Genomic DNA, 21,236 nt, shown 5'->3' on the forward strand with positions numbered 1-21,236 from the left:
CATCAAGCCCATTCACTGCTCAGCATGTGACATTTCATATTCTGAGCAGCAAGAAATACAATAACTCTAGTGATGTGCTAAATGGGTGCTGAAAAAATAGAGTTAAAGATGTGTGAGCTGAGCATTATAGCCAGCTTCATAAGGCATCCTGTGACGTTGCTCAATCATTTTCATCTTTTGTGATTCAGCTGCTGTCTGAACGTTCTCCCCGTGTCTTCACGAGCTTCCTCTGGGTGCTCCAGTTTCCTCCCACACTCCAAAACCTGATTGGTTAGTTAACTGATCATTGTAAATTGTCATGATTAGGGTAGGATTATGTCAATGGTTGCTGAGCAGTAGAAATAATGTTGAAAGACATTCCCTTAATGGCATATTAATAACGAATCTGCAGGTACAGAGGAAGCAGGGTATATAGGCATATAAAGCTTTGGAAATGATAGGGAATATTACGTGTGATTACTAAAGCAATTGTATCCTAGGCTTCCTGAGCAGAAACACACTGGTACAAGTGGCCAGACAGGAGTCTGAGGTGTTTCCACCAATCATATCAGACTCCTGATTCACGTCTTCCCTTCTCTGAGCATTAGCCAGCTTGCTTCTCCACTCCCTGTCTTGATGCAAGATTTCTATTCTCCTCTACTTGGCTGTGCCTATACCTTTCATAGATGCTGCACCGTCCACTGAGTTCCTCCATCAGATTGTTTGTTGCTGTATAAAACTTTATACAGGTGCTGGAGGCCTTTGCAGTGTTTCAAGGTGACCATAAGGGTCTGAAAGAGTTTAATGTAATAATTAATTTAAAATATCCAAATGTTCCATTTTTTAAAATGTTAAATTTATTGAAGCACTAAGCCACTGTAAGTTGATTTAAAAGCATAAACGTACGGTTAAATAACAACTTAAGTAGGCACCTTTTAAATGGAAGTCAGTGAACCCTTTTGAACAGAGGGGCCTAGCTTGAAGCACCTTTAAAACTAGGCATAAAGTTGAAGGTTCACAGTTACAATGTCTGTCCCACTCCTCAGCACAGCATTTCAGGGAATCCTCAGATTTACTAAAGGATAGAGTGAGAAGTCAGGTTCATGTGCACAACTGCTGCTGTATAGAATTAGATGCACAGATGCAGAATTGCCTTCTATGTACACTGCACCTCGTCACCAGTTCACTGCAGAGTTCATGACCAGTTATAATTCAACGAGTCACTAAAATAAAAGCAGGCTGAAGGAGGTAAACTATATGATATGATGTACAGTTGGCCCTCCTTATCCACCAGGGATTGGTTCCAGGGCCTCCCGCGGACACCAAAATTTGCGGATGCTCAAGTCCCTTATTTAACATGTATCAGTGCGATGGTCTTTAGGACCCAGCAGAACCCCAGACTTTATTTAACATGTCTCCGTGCGGTGGACAGAGCAACACAGTGGTTAAATTATTGAAATATGTATGTTTCTTAAGTGTTTTATATGCATAGAAAGGTAAAATATGTACTATATACTAAGAAAAACGTTTGACTAACTGACGCTAAATAATACCAGATGTACCTGTTCTGACTTCAAATCCGACTTAAAGACGGACACAGGAACGGAACTCATTCATAACCCGGGGACTGCCTGTACTTTTAAATCATTTCTAGATAACTTATAATACCTAATACAATGTAAATGCTATGTAAATAGTTGTTATACTGTATTGTTTAGGGAATAATGACAAGAAAATATAGTTTGTACATGCTCAATCAATGAGTGCTGGAGAGAGAACTTCCGGGTTTTCCCAATCCGTGGTTGGTTAAATCTGCGCATGCGGAATCCACGAATAAGGAGGGCCGACTGTATAGGTTAATTTTAGATACAAGAGTTTAAAGAAAATCATAAATCGTAAATCATAAATCATAATCATAGTCTCAAGTCATCTAATTGAGGTCTATAACCAAAGAAAAAATGCAATAAGTGAAAATCAAACCTGTAGGTGGGGGTTGGGACCTTAAATTTTGGGCTAGGTTCTTTAGATGTGTTGTCACAAAGAATGGTTCAAGGGATCATGGGAATTTGGAATTCTCTTCCCAAAAACAACACCATTAATGGCAGGTTGATTGAAAATTTCAGAACTAAGATTGATTGCCCCAAACTTACAGTGAGTTATGGAATCAGGAAAGTGAGATACAGCCATGATTTAATTAAGTGGTGTCACAAACATGAGAAAATCCGCAGGGAATGGAAATCAAGGCAACACACACAAAATACTGGTGGAACTCAGCAGGCCAGGCAGTTTCTGTGGAAAAGAGTAAATAGTTGATGCTTCAGGCTGAGACCTTCCTTTAGGAAGGGGAGGAATCTGAGTAAATGGTACCACCGGTTCAAGGCAGGGAGTCTGATCATCCAATTATGTCCCTGTATTGCAAAGTTCTCACTGATGTTAGATGAATACCCTTAGCATTTCAACTTAGAGTTGGACTCCAACTCAGGTTTGCACTCAGTTGGGGACTGGCGTTCTCTCACGTGGGCATCTTGATCAGGACTGATATTACCCATCTGGTGCTCAACTAGTTGTATTAACAAGGGAAATATCACCTTATCACTACTTCAGGCTAATCAACTGCGTGTTCATCAAAAAAAAGTGGAAATAAATGATACTGTAATTAATAATGTCTGCCTAATTGAATGACATTTGTTTACATGATAATGTTAAGAAAGGGGAAAATAATTGTTCCTCCTGTCATCTCTACAGCTCCCACCTAAACAAAGCCCTGTGAACTGCAGTCCCATCACAAATCTCTCTCAAACTGTCTTCCAGTTCCACCATCCTCACTGGCTGACACAGCATTCCTAGGTTGAACATCATAGCCCCTTATCTCTTAGCCAAAACAAAACATTCTGAAAGCAGATACACTGCTTTTACAGAACTGCTAAAATAAAATACCTACAGCATAGTAATAAAAATCTTAACCAGGGCTTTACACTCTTCTACCCTCCCCCCACCAAAAATAGTCATGTCCTCATGACCTTTTGGAACTCATTAAACCATTATTAATGACACAGTATTCATATGAATTCCAGGACCCAAAATCACTATAAAATGGAAGTAATGAATATCACCATGGCAATGGACATAACATTCTGCTTCCCAGGTGCATCCTCTGCCAGCCTAGCTGGGGTCTTCCTGGATCTCTGAGACCTCTTTATCTCATCTTCAGCTTCTCTAGTTTCCTTGTAACTCTTCCTTTCTACCAGGAGGAGCCTCTCCCTGTCTATCATTCATATCTCCCGGCAGCTCAGGCCCTCCTGCTCCATGGCTGAACTTCCTCAGGTTAAGCAGGTGCAGCTGAACATCTTCAACCTCCGCTAGTGCTAACCGGCAAGGCCTCTCTCAGAGAGGGGTGTCCTCGGTCGCTCTAATAATGTGGTAAGTACTCTTGGAGCAACCAACTGACTCATCAGTAGGAAAAGTATCGCTGCGTTCCATCATCTTCTCAGTCTGTCTCCTTTTCCATTCCTCGGGCATCGGTGAGTCACTCAGGTCACATCACTTTGATGTCAATATCCTCGATCTAGGAGACTGTTTCTCTTCCATTTCCTTTGGATAACTAGACACTACCATGACAGGAAAAAGAGGGGTAGACGGCATCCCATGTCTGAGGGTAACCTCTCTCCCTACGGTGTTCCTGATAATCACTGTCATCTGGATATTCATTGTTATACACTATTGATAAATGTTGTGGGTTTGTTATACATAGTAAATTTCACCTGTTAACAGCAGTAATGTAATATACAACAGGAGTGTTTTCATCAAATGATTGGCATTATGGACTTTATCAGTGTATTGTAAGTAAACATCAAGCCCATTCTCTGCTCAGCATGTGACATTTCATATTCTGCGCAGCAAGGAAAACAGTAACTTTAGTGATGCTCTACGTGGGTGCTGAAAAAAAATAAAGTTAAAGATGTGTGAGCTTGAGCAATATAGCCAACTTCATAAGGCATCCTAAGACATCGCTCAGTATTTTCGTCTTTCAAGATCCCGCCATGGTCTGAATGATCCCCCCCACCCCCACCCCGTGACTGCAAGGGTTTCCACTGGGTGCTCCAATTCCCACCCACACTCCATAAACTGGTTGTTTGGTTAATTGGTCGTTGTAAGTTTTCCTGTGATTAGGCTGTGTGATACACCTCAATGGGCCGGTAGCGCCCATTACATGCTGTGTTTCGATAAATAAAGAAGATGCAGAAATGTAGAACGATATCGGTACAGCCGTCTTAACCCTCGATTTGCCTAAGTCATAAAAGCACATCTGAATGCTAAAAGAAAGGGTCAGATATTCTCACTGGTCAAAGTATTGTGATCAGTGTAGTGGGTTTTAATCTGCAGCGAATGTTGCAGTTCACTGATCCACCATACAAATCAGTACAACAATCTGCAAGCACAATTATGGTACAATAAATAGGGGTTGTTGATTTGCTTTTTACTCAACAAAATGATTGATCATCACAAAGCAAAGATCAATTTTGCTTTGACTGTGGGTATCAATTCAGATTAATAGTGCAATGAAATGGGATGAACAGGGTATATCCCATGTTTGGCACAAAGGGCTAAAGTCAATACTCCAAAAAATAGGTGCATAGACGATGATGTCTGGTGATGTATGAGCTTGTTGATTGCAATAGAGTCAACTGACTGACTTTGTGTTCTCTACTCATTTTGATTGCAATCGCCCAGCCAATGCTGTTCCTGCTGTTGATTGGCTGGATACTTCTGCAGGAGATGAATAATACAAGTGATTAGCTTTTAGTTAAAACTAGCCTGCAGCTCTTGAAGAGTAAGAGCCTTTTACTGAGACATGTTCCTGGTAGATTTGCAGGAACCAAACCTTGGAAATATTGAAGGAGAAAATAGTGTGCAAAGTGTTTAGACGGCTCTAGAAGTCCTGGTGGAGGAGGTAGAAATAAGGAGAGACACCCAGTATCTATTGGAGCTTGGAGACCAAAAATCAAGGTCCAAGGATCCTGACACACAACAAGTTGTGGTTTTAGTAAAAAGGTCAAGGCCATGAAAACATCTTCAATGCCTTTTTGTGGAACTGCTCAGTGTGTTACTTAACTAATTAACTCCATTACTAACCTACCAACAATCTTTTGTAGCATGCATAATGAACATGCAGTTGATTGATATTATGCTCCCAAAATTACCACTGCTGCTAGACTCCAACTCATAACAATCTGCACATCTTGCCAGCAAGTTAACCATGACAATAATATCACCCAACAGACTGCCTCAGCGCTCATTGACACACCTCCCTTCCTTTTCCAGGACTGAAGGCTGCACCTTTAGTGTGCACATGGCAACATGAGCTGACCAAAAGGGGATACTTGTCACTGCATTTTCTAACCCAAAGAAGGAGGTGATGCTCACTAATATGAATCTACCTTTTTGCTGAGGTTGCAACTAATATCAGGGCTGGCTGAAATAATCAAAAATGGTGATATTGCTAATTTATAATCATGTATTTTTGTAATGAAATGTATACTTTATAATATTATAATTATTTGTATAATATGCACAATAATTTTATGTGGTAAAATTATATATAATGTATTTTAATTTATATCATAATGACAATATATAACTTATATAATATATTAATATATTGTCATATAATACAATATATATGTTAATATAATACTGTCTGGATTACACACAAAACAAAAGCTTTTGTGCATATCAGTACATGTGGCAATAACAACTCAATATTCCCTGCACACCATCGTACCACACAGTGTATTTGTTCTCATAAGACGCAGACCAGCAATTTAACAAAATCACTCAGACAGCATTGGGCATACTCATTAATTTTTTTGTCAGTGCGATACAAAGGACCATAAGACAAATAGAGTCACCACTACCTGCAAGATCACCAAGTTGCCTAATATTACATGCAATCATACATAGAAACACTTTCCTTCCCCTTCCTCACCTTCATATTCTGGATTCTACCCCCTGATGAACTATCTTGGCCCAAAATGTTGACTATTTATTTCCCTCTATAGATGCTGCCTGACTTGCTGAGTTGTCCCAGCATTTTATGTGTGTTTCTAAAATAAAAAAAAACAAAATTGCTTGATTTAATCATGCTTCAACGCCATTGAAGAATTATTGAGAGCTCAGGTTTTAATAAGTAAATACAGGTCAGTCAAAATCTAGTTATGTCATTAGTTGTCCTGCTCAGTCAAATAAGACAAGCTTAAAGAGTTCAAGATCAAAGCAGAAATCAATTTTTGGCCAGCTCTTAGCACTCTGCGATTAGAAAAATTCAAGATACATGCCACTAATGCATAAAGCTTGAATGTTGGCCTGGGAAATCTCTGATGGAAAAAATTAAGTTCGCTGTTAACAATTAATGAGTACAAAGAATGTGCTCATGGAACAGTAGGTGAACTTGTTCCTTTTGAAGTAATTCCCCAGCTGTCACCAATCAATTCACTGTTGTACAAATGCCCAATTTTTAAATTTTTAAGTAATCACTGAAAAGTAGTGCAATTACAATTCAAACTGCAGTGAGTATACAATACAATACAAATCACATGCACGAATAGGGCAGCGTTTAGTAGCTGGATACAGTACAAACATATTCAAGGGAACCTAAGTATTTCAAAAAAAAAACTGGAAGACAACAATGGCATTTGATGATATAAGTTCTGATAAGAATATTAGATAAGAGTCTGATAAAGCAGATACACAGTTGACAGTGGACATGGAGAGGATGTTTCTAATAGTCAGAAGGACGCCACAGCCTTAGGGTGTCCCTTTTGAACAGAGGTGAGGAGGAATGTCTTTTGACAGAGAGTGATGAATCTGTGGAGTTCATTGTCACAGACGGCTGTGGAGGCCTAGTCATTGGGTATATTTGAAGCAGAGGTTGATAGTTTCTTAGTTAGTAAGGGCATTAATGGTTACAGGAAGAACGTAGAAGAATAGGATTGACAGAGAAATAGATCAGCCATGATCAAATGGTGGGGCAGACTCAATTCTGCTCCTGCATTCCGTGGTTTTATGACCTTTTCTATTTATTCATTCATGGGTAGGAGTTTTGCTGAGTATTGTCTCTTCCCTAATCATCCTTGAGAATATGAATTACTAATTTCCTGCCTTCCATGAGGTGAATGAATTCCAACAGTTCTCCTGGATGCCACATCAAGGTGATGGCAAACATTAAAAGACCACATTGTACATTAATTCAATGCTTAAGTTGTATCAGACAGTGGTTAGACCACATCTGAAGTACTGGGTATAATACTGACCTCCTTATTTATGGAAGGATTTAATTGCATTAGAAGTAGTTCAGAAAAGCTATGTTAGAGAAACACCATGAGTTGGTTGATTATCATGTGCAGAGATGTTGGACAGCTTAGGCCTGTTTCTGCTGGAGTTTAGAAAAGTGAGAAGGGGCAGTGGGAAAGGGTGAGGAATTATTGGAAGTCAGAGAAATCAATGGCCTGCAAACCTTCTCTCTCCAGCATCATTTAGAGCCACGAACAGTCCTTAACGGTGAGGGAACAATTCTAACATGAGTCTGTCAGGGTCAAATAGACAATAGACAATAGGTGCAGGAGTAGGCCACTCGGCCCTTCTAGCCAGCACCGCCATTCACTGTGATCTTGGCTGATCATACACAATCAGTACCCCGTTCCTGCCCTCTCCCCATATCCCTTGACCCTGCTATCTATAAGAGCTCTATCTAACTCTCTCTTGAATGCATCCAGAGACTTGGCCTCCACTGCCTTCTGGGGCAGAGCATTCCACATATCCACCACTCTATGGGTGAAAAAGTTTTTCCGCATTTCTGTTCTAAATGGCCTACCCCTTATTCTTAAACTGTGGCCTCTAGTTCTGGACTTACCCATCAGTGGGAACATGCTTCCTGCCTCCAGTGTGTCCAATCCCTTAATAATCCTATATGTTTCAATCAGATCCCCTCTCATCCTTCTAAATTCCAGTGTATACAAGCCCAGTCGCTCCAATCTTTCAACATATGACAGTCCCGCCATTCCAGGAATTAACCTTGTGAACCTACGCTGCACTCCCTCAATAGCAAGAATGTCCTTCCTCAAATTTGGAGATGAAAACTGCACACAATTTTCCAGGTGGGGTCTCACCAGGGCCCTGTACAGCTGCAGAAGGACCTCTTTACTCCTATACTCATTTCCTCTTGTTATAAAGGCCAGCATGCCATTAGCTTTCTTCACTACCTGCTGTACCTGCATGCTTGCTTTCATTGGCTGATGTACAAGAACACCTAGCTCTCGTTGTACTTCCCCTTTTCCTAACTTGACTCCATTTAAATAGTAATCTGCCTTCCTGTTCTTGCCACCAAAGTGGATAACCTCACATTTATCCATATTAAACTGCATCTGCCATACATTTGCCCACTCACCCAACTTGTCCAAGTCACCCTGCATTCTCATAGCATCTTCCTGACATTTCATACTGCCACCCAGCTTTGTGTCATCAGCAAATTTGCTAATGTTACTTTTAACAACTTAATCTAAATCATTAATGTATATTGTAAACAGCTGCGGTCCCAGCACCAAACCTTGCGGTACACCACTGGTCTCAGCCTGCCATTCTGAAAGGGACCCGTTAATCGCTACTCTTTGTTTCCTGTCAGCCAGCCAATTTTCAATCCATGTCTGTACTCTGCCCCCAATACCATGTGCCCTAATTTTGCCCACTAATCTCCTATGTGGGACTTTATCAAAAGCTTTCTGGAAGTCCAGGTGCACTACATCCACTGGCTCTCCCTTGTCCATTTTCATAGTTACATCCTCAAAAAACTCCAGAAGATTAGTCAAGCATGATTTTCCCTTCATAAATCCATACTGACTTGGATTGATCCTTCTACTGCTATCCAAATGTGTCGTAATTTCATCTTTTATAATTGACTCCAGCATCTTTCCCACCACTGACATCAGGCTAACCGGTCTATAATTCCCTGTTTTCTCTCTCCCTCCTTTCTTGAAAAGTGGAGTTGTGGAGAGAGTGGAGAAAAGTGAAATGTTGTATCCGGTGCTCTACATCGATGTGACCCAACATAGATTGGAGGGCAGCTTCACTCTGCCCACTATAAAATGCAAGTGGTGGCTATCCATTTCAGTTTGACTTCCCAGTCCTATTCTGCCATGTCAGTCCATGATCTCTTCTAATGCTCAATTTTGCTCAAGGGGCTAAACTCAATTTTGAGAAATGACACCTTCAATCTGAGAAGTTTCTGTCTAGGCTGTGTTCACTGGGCAGCTTTTCCAAGTGAAGGACGAGTAGTTGATGATATAGATACTGTACATCACTATAGGCTTTATAATAGAGAGCATAGTTGGGAAAGGATGGCTGTGGGGCTGTATGGACAAGAAAGATGAGACATGAAGTTCAATCTGTTGAACTTAATCTACAGTTGTGACTTCTATCAAACATTCCTCCTGAACTTTGAAATACCATTCAAGTTACTTCACTGATTCTGTGCATTAGTTAGTTGCTGTTGATTTACCATGTTTTAATCCAGTCTGTCAAATGGGGTTGATTCTGCATTGCCAGTGACTTTCAACTCCATCGTTTGCAATATTTCTTTTTAATACTTGAAGTTCATATAGTTTAATGTAATCTTCTAATAAGTTTAAATTACTGCACACATTAAAAGTAATAAAAAAAGTTTCAACAGGGCATAGGACCCAATCTTTATCCACGATATGAGCCAGAATTTTGATGATAATGTCATTCATTAAAGTCAAAGAGCACAATAATAGAGCTAAGTGAGTAATTATGTTTCAGGGAAGATCATTTAAGGAGTGGGCTGATGAAGGGTTGGTTACCACTTCTTAATTTATTCATTCATGGGCTATGAGGTCTTCATTTGTTGTCCAATCCTTTTTACCCTTGAAAAGTTGGGTGATGCTGAACCATGGTCAAGTGGTTGGAGAAGGTGCTTCCACACCGTTGAAAGGGTTCTGAGTATTTGTCCGGCAATGAGAAGAAACTGAAATTCCACGTATTTGTTTCTCTTGCTCACTGAGGTAGAAGAGCTTGCAGATTTGAAAGATTCTGTGGAAGACATTTTGGCAAGTTGACACTGTGCAAAAGGTTGAAAGCGTGAACTGTAGCCTCCATGCACCAGAGAAAATGAGTGATAGGTTAGCTGCCTATTCCTGCATTCTGTTTAGGGCAAATAAGCAACACTTGCACCAGGGAAGTGGAGAATATTCGTAAGTAGTGGAAAGGTATTGGGTATACTCAATCCTTCACCATCTCCCATAGATACAGCTAGCTCAGTTAAGTTTCTGCTCAGTTGCAAACTACCCCTCTCCCTCACCACCGCTTGAACTGGTGGTAGATGGTTCAGTAACGATAACCTTTCAAATGCCACAGGCAGGATGTTAGAATGAAGGCATTGCCACTGACAGCTTTTGCTGATGATTTTGCAAATTGAAATGATGGTAATTAGCCATATTGATCTTGCACTCTATTTTGTGCATTGCCACTGAGACGTAGCTATGCTGGGACAGTTTAGCTGGAGGCACAGCTTGTACTGTAGCACAAGTCTTCGGGACTACATTGGCATTGTTGTAATCATCCATGCTCTTTGCTTAGTAGTACTTTCACCCATTTGTGTTAAGTTTCTAAAGACATCCTTGTCCAAAATACTTCTGCCAAGCTTCCTCCACAATGCAGCGCGCATTGCCAAACCTGCATTTCATATTTAAAGTAATTTTCTGAGTGTGATGTTTAGTTGCTACTGACAGTTATGCTCATGTTGTCTACAAAGCCATGATAAAGTTGTATAATGCCTTGTGGAGACACAAGGTGAACATTTAACCGCGGAAATGCTTTCATATTCTAGGCTTTCAAACCTAAACAACCTCATTAATGGATTTCTAGTGAGTGATTTAACTAGGTGAGTTTAAAATTGGAGCCTGTGTTCCAGAAGCACTAAGTGGCTGGTATAGCAGTATAGAGCACCATAATGAAACTGTCTGAAGAGCTTTTCACTCCCTTGAAAACAAACACCACCCATACTGTGGTTGGTTACTATTCAGCAAACTATAGCAACAAGTTTTCAAACACCACTCTATTTGTTGAGTTGAACCACTGGTACGAAGTGTATTTCAACAACGAAAACTCTTTAACAATAACTGTGTTTTAGTTGGCCACGTAGCATCCGTAGAGAGGAAATTAACATCAGTATTTCAGGTCAATGAGATTCCACTTCAACTGTACTAATGAAATATTTAGCTTTTACAGCACACTTTTGTTGGTCAATTTAGGTAATTCTGTATTCAGTGAAAACTTCCATGCAATTAATAAATTATTTAATTTTATGTAGGAGCAAATGTGGAAATATGACATGCTTCAACCTTCTATCATAACTCCTTTTAATTCTGTGAATTGAATAAGAAATATTTAAATTCTGATCATCTTGCACCCTGATAAAAACACAAAATCACACAACTAAGACATCAGATCTTTGTAGTCTATGGAATGGCAAATTGCATCCGGAATGCCAGGTTTTCTGACTCCAGTATTCTACTTTTGTGTAGCCCTTCATTGGTTGCAGACTTAATGTAAACCCTGAAGACTCTGCCTTATAATTATCCCAGAATCTCATCTAATGAACATGAATACCATTATGAAAAAAATTAGTTTCAACTAAAAAAATGAATTCCCATGTTGTTAGTACTTGAACTGCTATATATTCCATTAGGGAATGTTTTCAAATCAGCAGGAAAATGAGATGATTGTGCCCTTACATAATGACAAAATATAGATACATGAAGTGAGCAATTATAAAGGGAAAAATCCCTTCAAAGCAATGAGAGAAGTGCCAGTTTGATTCTTCTTAGTGGGCTCCTGCATGGACCTGCTCATGTTTCAGTCTCTTCAGTTAAAGAGGTAAGGAGCACACTGGCATCACAGTTCAGAACTTCAGCAATGCAGGTCTAGTTCTGACCTCTGATGCTCTCTGTTAGAGTTTCCGCATTCTCCCCGTGACCCTGTGTGCTTCCTCACACCTCCCAAGGATCTGTGGGATGCCAAGTTAATTGATCAGTTTAAACTGGTCAGTTTCTGAGGCAGAAGCAGGTCCCGCCACAAACAACCTGGTAAAACTTTTGCCAGTCAGCATTAATTTATTTTAATGTGCCTGATCAAAATTATTGGATTGAATTCATTTACATTTTCTGTAAAATAGAATTAAATAGTTTTTCAGTGGCTTATGAACAAGTAGGCATACCTCTTGGATAACACAAAGAGTAACAAGTTATCAGCCAAAAACAAATATCAATAATTGAGCAATCTTAGGGTTTTGGTGGTGATCTCATTACTTTAATATCACCTGCATATCACGGAGTACCTGACGTTTTGTGTCATTTCAGATTTCAGGGATGATGACAGGAAGGATGATTAGGCAAAGGGAATATCTGTGATGGATGAAATCTGGTCAAATATGATCATGAGCAGTTAGGAGATCATTACGTGTCTAAGTTTGTTTAGGTGTTGCTAATAGCAAGGAAGGGTGTACTACTAGAGAAAAAAAACTGAGCTAAAATCATAAATAGATGACTTTCATCTGAAATGGCCAGTTCTGATAGAGACAATATAAGGGAGTTATCCAAAGTTGAAGAATGCAGTGTTGAACCTGGAATATTGCAGAGTGCCCAGATGGAAAATGATATGTTATTCTCCTTGCTTTCATTGGGCCTCTTTCTATCAGTCAAGGAGGCCGTGGATAGCTGGGTCAAAGTCTGTCAAAATGCATCTCTATGAATGAAGAATGAATGAAGAAAGGTGCTGTAAAGTAGAAAGAATTTTTCATTTATTTACCTTTATTAAAATTGTTTTAGTTGATTTAGATGTTTTGCTTTAATTCTTTTCAACATTTCAATACGTTTAAAGGCTTTTAATAGTTTAATAGTGTGATGTGGCTGTCTGGCAATGTTAATAATGGGTTCTTTGTGGGTTTATTCTAACCCACTTTACCTATTTGAGAGATTGACACTTGGAAGGCCTTGGATATATGCAGAAGCACACTTACCCAGATGATTTTGGCACTTTACAGGACGTTGGCATTGGTGGATCAGCAAAATACTAAAATACTGAAGTTTGTGACAAGCAAAGGCAGCTCATTGGTGGTAGGATATTTTGGGCCGTTAACCACCCATCACTGTTTTTCCTATAATCTATTAATATACAGTCATCTTGTACTATCCGTTACTGGTAATTTCTTTTTACTTAGTAATTAGTAAGATGGAGGAAAATGACACCTGTTGCCAGTAACAAAACAACCTGCGTAGAAAGTATCTCTGCTCCACTTCGACAATAAACCTAGATTCAATTACAGAAAAGAGTATTGTTTACTGTTAGAAGTATTATTGCACCAGCTGTCTATATATCCTTTTGATGTGTGCCAATTCAATCAGAACATTATGATATTGACCCATGTATACCAGAAGCTGAGTTGGGTTTACATCACCCAAGCTTGCTTCATTCAAATTTCAACTAAAAGGCAGTAAGAGAGGGAAGTCTTATCCAATCATTCCGGGCAGGATTCCAAATCGTTTCCAGGGCTGAAAGGGCAGTATTAATCTAACCCTCTGAGCCACTCAGCCACCCATTGTTACAATTACCAAAATTATTGTCTTTTTCGCAGTTGTAGTTGTGTAGTTAATTAGCTCAAATTGGTAACACTCAAGAGCTTTTGTTGAACTGTAAATTGAGGAGGTCATGACATTAATTCAAGACTGTAATATGTGGAATTTAATAAATCTGGAGCATTTGCTTAATTGTTCTTTGTCCACCATATGTTAAAATATATCTGCAAGTATGTGGAAAATGCCATAAAATATTTCCAGATTTCTACGTTATTGGAAATGACAGTACAGAAAAATCATTTCATTGGAGTATGGAAATACTCCAATTCATTGGTCTATCTTTGGTGCTTTGAAAGAAATGCATCTGGCAATTTTTAATGCTTAATGATCTTGTCAATGCTGCTTTGGCAGCAGATTTACATTATTAATTGAAAATTCTACCAGTAAACTCCTTGACTTTGTCTAATCTATGATGTTATTATTTAAACCATTGAAAATCTCTACTGTTTGGAGCAAAATACTGCAGGTGCAGAAAATCTGAAACAAAATGGAAGATGCTGGATACCAAGGGAATTGAAGGGTTAGTGCAGAGGCTTTGAGGTAAAACTTTACAGAATAGCAGAGCTGGCACAAACGGCCGAATGGTTAAATCCGATTTCTGTTCCTTTGAGAAGAAATTTAGAACAGTATCATGGCTTGGCAAATGAGAATGATGGAGCCAGCCTCAAGCACAGCTTGGACCATGTTTAGTTTGGACCGAAAAGTGACCAGTTAGATTCATGCCAAATAGAAGCCAGGTAATGACAACTTCCTATAGGGGAGAGCCAAATTACTTCTGCTTGCAGATCTGATACATTGTTTTTGCCAAGTGCTTCACTTTTAACATTGCAGGGATCAATATAAACCATATTCTCAATTTGAGAAGTTGCAAGAAATTGGCTGTTGTGTCTCAGCCATAATCGACTCCTGACTTTCAGCGGGTTTCCCAGCATAGAAAAGTTGCAATTCACGACAAGCCTTGATACATTGTGATGGAGTTTGAGTTTGTGCTGCACAAAATGGTGTGGTTAACTGGCATCTTAATAACCACTCTTAATATAAGCAAAAAAATATAAACAATAGTAGGGTAGGCCATGTGACCCCATAAACCAGATTGGCCTGTGATATCATTGCTGATTCTTTGTCTCGAATCCACTTTCTCATCAACTTCCCAGATCCACTGATTCCTTTAGTATCCAAACATCTTTTGATTTCAAACTCAAACCTATTCCTGACTGAAAGTTGCAATTCTTGTGGCAGAGAATTGCAAGGCTTCAGAACCCACAGCAGAAAGAAACTTTTGTATTTTATGTGTCAGTTTCCATTGGTGCAAGATTCTCCAGCTAAGAGAAAATAACTCACCAGCATCTCATAAACATGAGGAAGTCTGCAGATGCTGGAATTCCAGAGCAACACACACAGAATGCTGGAGGAACTCATCAGGTCAGGCAGCTTCTATGGAAAGGAATAGATAATCAATGTTTTGGACCAGGGCGTTTCTTCAGGATTGAGAAGGAAGGGGGAAGATGCTAAAATAAAAATGTGGGGGAGAGGGAGGAGGCTAGGTGGAAGGTGATATTTAAAGCTAAATGGGTAAGAAAGGTCAAGGGCTGGAGAAGAAGTAACCTGATAGGAGAGGAGAGTGGACCATAGGAGAAAGGGAAGGAGGAGGACAGACAGGCGGAAGTGGTAGGCAGGTGAGAAGGGGTAAAAGTCAGAGTGGGTAAAAGAAGAAGGGAGTAATATGTTTATTGGAAGGAGAAATCAATATTCATGCCATCAGGTTGGAGGCTACCTAGTCGGAATATAAGGTGTTGCTCCTCCACTATGAGGATGGCCTCAATTTGGCACAAGAGGAGGCCATGGACCAACATGTTGGAAAGGGAATGGGAATTAAAATATCTGGCCACCAGGAAGTCCTGCTTGTGGTGGATGGTGCGAAGTTGTTTCTCAAAGTGGGCTCCCAATTTATGTCGGGTCTCCACATTGAGAGCACCAGGCACAATAGACCACCTCAGCAGATTCGCAGGTGACGTGTTACCTCAGCTGGAAGGACTGCCCGTGCCCTGAATGGAGGTGAGGGAGGAAGTACATGGGCAGGTGTAGAAATTAGGATTACAGGGATAAGAATGGGGTTTCCTCCCTTCATCATTGGTGCTGCCCTCACCCACACCTCCTCCCTATCTCCTATATCCACGCTCACCCTACCTTCCCACCTCCTTACAGTGATGGAGTTCCTCTTGTTCTTACCCACTACACCATCAGCCTCCGCATCCAACAGATTATCCTCTGCAACTTCCGTCATCTCCAAAGGGATCTTACAACTAAACATACGTATCTTTAACTCCCCCCTCCCCTCCGCTTTCTGCAGGGATCGCTCCCACCACTATTCCCTTCTCCATTCATCCCTCCCTACGTATTTCCCTCATGGCACTTATCTCGGCAAGCAGCCTGTAAACCTCCTCCCTCACCTCATTTCAAGGTATGGTGCTCCTGATGCAGCCTCCTTTACATTGGTGAGACCCATCATAAATTGGGGGACTGCTTCATTGAGCACCTTTGCACTGTCCATCACCAGCAGGACTTTCCAGTAGGCACTACTTTTAAACTCCGATTCCCATTTCCATTCCAAAGTATCAGTCCACGGCCTCCTCTTGTGCCATGATGAGACCACCCTCAGGATGGAGGAGCAGCACTTTATATTCCTTCTGGGTAGCCTCCAACCTGATGATATGAATACCAATTTTCCTTTCCAGTAAACAGCTTCTCCACCCACCCCCTTCCTCTGTTTCCAACTCTGTCCTTTTACCTCTTCTCACCTACCTATTACATCAGTTTGGGTCCTGTCCTCCTTCCCTTTCTCATATGGTCCACTCTCCTCTCCTATCTAATTCCTTCTTCTCCAGCCCTTGACCTTTCCCACCCATTTGGCTTCACCTATCACCTTTCAGCTAGCCTCGTCCTCCTCTCCCCAACTTTTTGTTCTGGCATCTTTCCCCTTCATTCTCAGTCCTAAAGGAAGGTTTTGGCCTAAATATTGAGTATCTATTAATTGTCTGATCTGCTGAGTTCCCCAACATTTTGTGTGTGTTGCTTTATCAGCATCTATCTTCCTAATCCCTTTCAAAACCAATGCCTCAATGTAATCATCTCTCATCATGCCAAACTCCAATGAGCCTTACACAATCTTTCTTCAAAGGAAAATACCCTCCTCCCTGGAATCAGTCAAGTGAATATTCCATGAACTATCTCCAAGGCACATAATAAAGGAAAGCCTCACAGTGGCTTTCTGATCTTTTGGACAGAGACAGCTTCGATCATACTATCTCCCAGAATCTCCTATCTGCTCTGATATGACCTATTCCAAGCAATTATAGGCAAAAGCCCATCTCCTGTAGGGGATACAAGCATGGCGTTAGCTACTGTGAAATTGGTGCAGATTTTCCAGGCAACTTTCAAACAAGTCCAGATAATTTTATTGCATCAAACAGAGTTGCTGCCCCCAGAGGGGCTTGAATGTTTTGCAGATAATAGTAGTCACATTTTAATTTGAAATTGTAAATAGTTTTGCAAACCCCTGATAATTGTATGTATTTTGTTAGTGAATAAACTTTTTTGCTGTATATTAAAAAAAGGATTTGCAGATGGACTTCAACTCATCAAAATTGCGGAGTTGATCATTTTAGACTGAACCAGAACAGTTGTTTTGCAGTTTCATCCCTTATTTTCAGTTAAGTCTGTTTGGTAGATCTTGTGATGGAGTGTAATAAATGGCTCCCAAATTTACTTCTATATCTATATGCAGGTATTTAAGAATTATAGTTCCCAGAGACAGCATTAATGTCAATGTACTCTTTTTGGATTAGTAACTTACTGTAACATTTATAATGTTAGCATCTTGGTAAATGTCCTGAAGTAGACCAATGAAATTCAGACTATAGATCTAATACTTTATACATGGTATGCATGTCTCATTAAGTAACTGACACAATTATGTACGCAATTATGTTGCTGAATCCTGTCACCTCAATCATTTCAGTCATTTGATTGAGTAATTAGCATTTAACTAAAACATTATTTGCCATAATTATTCCTTCCCCTTAATCTTTTAATTTTTAAATGGTTTTAATGCACATTCAGGAGATGCTTGGCAATGATGGGTGCGGAAATGTTTTTCAGTTTTGGTGGTTTGTGTCAGAACTAACCTCCCAAGTTATAAAGGGTGCAAGTGAAAATTGGTTAAAATCAATATCTTTGTTTCAGCAAAATATATGAAACTCACTAGCCCAAGATCTCAATGTTACATTTCCATATCCTACAGTGGATACTCTGACTGAAGTTGCCAATTTTTTTTTCTTTTTCCAGTTTCTTAACAGAACTGAGGCTATGAGCACCTGAAATGCAGATTTGTGGATTAGTGTGTCCAGAGAGTGAGAGAAAATGAACCACTTAATGTATGGAGTCTCAGTGACATGTGAGTAAGCATTACCCTGATTTGAACCTAGCATTTTAATTTGGAGAATAATGTTATGTGATTCTGCAAAAATCAAATGAGAGTTATTATACTGTTTTTCTTGTTGTGGTCAAAAGAGTCACAAAGGTGGCTGATGGGAAGAGTGTTTCACATCAGTGAAAAATGTTGAGCAGATTAACCCTTTTAAGTTTGGGTGTCATTTTAAAACTCACACAGCTATTAACTGCTTAAAGTAAGTTTAATTTGTAATCAGAAGAGGTGTTCATGACTAAGAGACTGATCTTCAGGTGGGTCAACAATGTCTAAGTAGCTGTGAATTGTGTAGTGTATCTGGCAAGAACTGAGCAATAGTTGTGAGGTTATTTTTCCTCTAATTTATTGCATGTTAGCTCTGAATTTGGAAACCACAGCTTTTATTCAGCAGGATTTATCCAAGAAAAAATAGAAATCTTGAAATTACTCCAAATACTGCAAATTGTTGAAAATTGCTTTCAGCTACTTTAGTGGAGGCCTGCGCAAGTCTTAACTAAACAAGCAGAAGATATTTTATATGAGCATACCAGCCCAGGAAATGTCCAGCGTGTAAGTTCTAAGTTTGTGAGTTTACCCAGTACCTTCCATGTTCATGCCCAGGAATATGGCACTTTATTGCAATAATCAACTATAAAAATAATATTCTCAAATGTTGAACCATAATGGGCTATGTGTAAACCTAGGTAATTTCTCAGGTAAGGACATATTTGGCACAGCTTTGTGGGCCAAAGGACCCGTATTGTCCAATACGTTTTCTATCTTCCTATGTTTTCTCATAATCTTCATTTCTTAGCAATGAGCTGCACAGCCTGCTCAGTTATTATCTTAGGAAGGCATAGGGGGAACTAAACTATCAAGTCTATTTATGGGGAAATAATCAAAAAAGTATTGTATTCTTCAGAAATGTGAAAACAAATTAAGGTGACTTAAGTGAAGTTTTCAAACTTGAGATAAAATGTTGACTGATGTTGATCTGTTACGACAAAGATACTCAAATACTAATATTAAAAGAAACACAAAATGAGGTCCAGCAGAAAAAATGTTAAGCAAAGTTTCTTTTTTGCTTAGTAGTTCTAGAGGAGAACAATCTGGTAAAACTCAAGAGCCAGATCAAACCCCTTCTGAAAAGAGGTAGGATTGGATGCAAAAGTGAAGTTTATATCAAAGAGAAAGGGCTAGGTTACTGCAATTTTAAATGTTATTTGTTTCAAAACATCCTCCAAGTATGTGGTCACCTTCCTAAAATATTTTGCGCAAAGGTATCAGAACTGTTCTTCGTGTAGTTCAGTTTTCTTATACACAATTACTTGTGTGGTGTTTAAATAATATGATAGTTCTTGATAGAGAATAAAAAATATTTTTTGTATGATGGATTTTAAATTGAGTGCTAAAAGCATTGCATCATTTCTTAATGTCTTTTTTCATGAACCAATGTTAATTGGAATAGACTATACTATCTAATTTTGCACATTACTGTATTTATCATTATGGTATTTATTATTCATTAGTTCACCAGTCCTCATTGCTTTCTACTTTGCAGACCACAATTTTGGCATTTATGGATTGTATAGTACATTGAAATTTAGTACTGTAAATATAATTTGATGCAAAGGCAACCATTAAGGAACAGTTAATGTACATGAACTCTTGGAGATTTCACTTAGTAAGAAAGACATCAGGATTTATTTATTCCCAGAGGACGATTTATTTCACACCTTCCATCAATCCAAATGGGAAGTTTCTTGTGATCATAGGTTGGCTGATTAAATCAAATTGTTTTAGTTTCTGATATTACACTTTTAAATCCTGGTGTATGGTTATAATTAACTAACAAACAAATTTAAGAATGCTTTTACTGTTACAAGAAATACAAAGACAAGGCTTTCCTGGGTAGATTTCTGCAAGAATGCTTTTATATGATTTATTTCAGGAACTCATATAATTAATAGTCTGTCATGCCACCATAACATTCATTGAAAATACATTAATATGTGCCAACTTAAAGACATTTTAATTTCTGTGGAATGTGCTCTATCAAATGCAGAGAACAATTTTGGTTTTCTTTCTTAGTCAATTAAAAAAACACCTTCAGTTGTCTCTGATCAGCAATGTAATCACAGACCAAGAGATGTACGGCCAATCGTGCAAGTGGCTAATGTGACATACGCCAGCTTCCATGGTGTTTGTTTTCTTTGTTCATAAGACTTGGACCACTGCAATGCCAATATTTATTCCCTGATACGTCTCTGCTTTGTTCTCCCTGAGATGTTTTACTTGTACTTTTCCAAGAATACTTTGGCTTCCATGTTTAACTGAAATCCCCATATGGTTATCCGATTATTCTTTTTAATAAATTGAGTGAATCTGTTGCACAGTATGGTTTAGATTTCTGTTCCACCGTGATTTCACCGAGGGCGGCCTAATTGCTGTTCCATGCATTATAGTTCCTCATATTACAGGGAGAGGTTATTGAGGTTTTTTTCTTCCGATTTATAGCCAAGTATATCTAGGATCTTTTTATTGTTGGATGCTAGATGTAGTCAGGATTGTTGAAATATAATCACAATTGTAGAAAATACTATGAAAAGTGAAGGGTTTAGCCTTTCATTAGAATGCTATAGGTAGGATTGTGTGTAACCTGCTTCTGGTCACTGGGCTAGCTAACATTTGTTGCAACACCGTAGAGCTAGTGCAAACATGCCTAGGCAAGGATCAATGTTCTCAGCAATACAGAACAGGAAAGCTGGGGAAAATGAAAGATAAATGTTTAATGTTTATTCTTCAGGAGGAATTGATTTTCATTTCCCAAGAATTGGGTATGGCTTCATCAGGAGTTAATCTAAATTTCTGGAACAGAAATCAAAGATATCTTTTTTTGTTTTGGAAAACGAGGAGAGAGTTGGTCGAATAAATGGTATAATGAGGCTGCATAGCTTCTGATTTATAGATGTTCCACACATTCTGACAAAGGGTCTCTTACCTGAAACCTTAATTCTGTTTCGTTTTTCATGGATGCTGTCTGATCTGCTGAGTGTTTTGATTTCCAGCAGCAGCAGAAGTGATTTTCA

Source organism: Hypanus sabinus, chromosome 11 (genome assembly GCF_030144855.1).
Source record: "Hypanus sabinus isolate sHypSab1 chromosome 11, sHypSab1.hap1, whole genome shotgun sequence".
Lineage (NCBI taxonomy): Eukaryota > Metazoa > Chordata > Chondrichthyes > Myliobatiformes > Dasyatidae > Hypanus > Hypanus sabinus.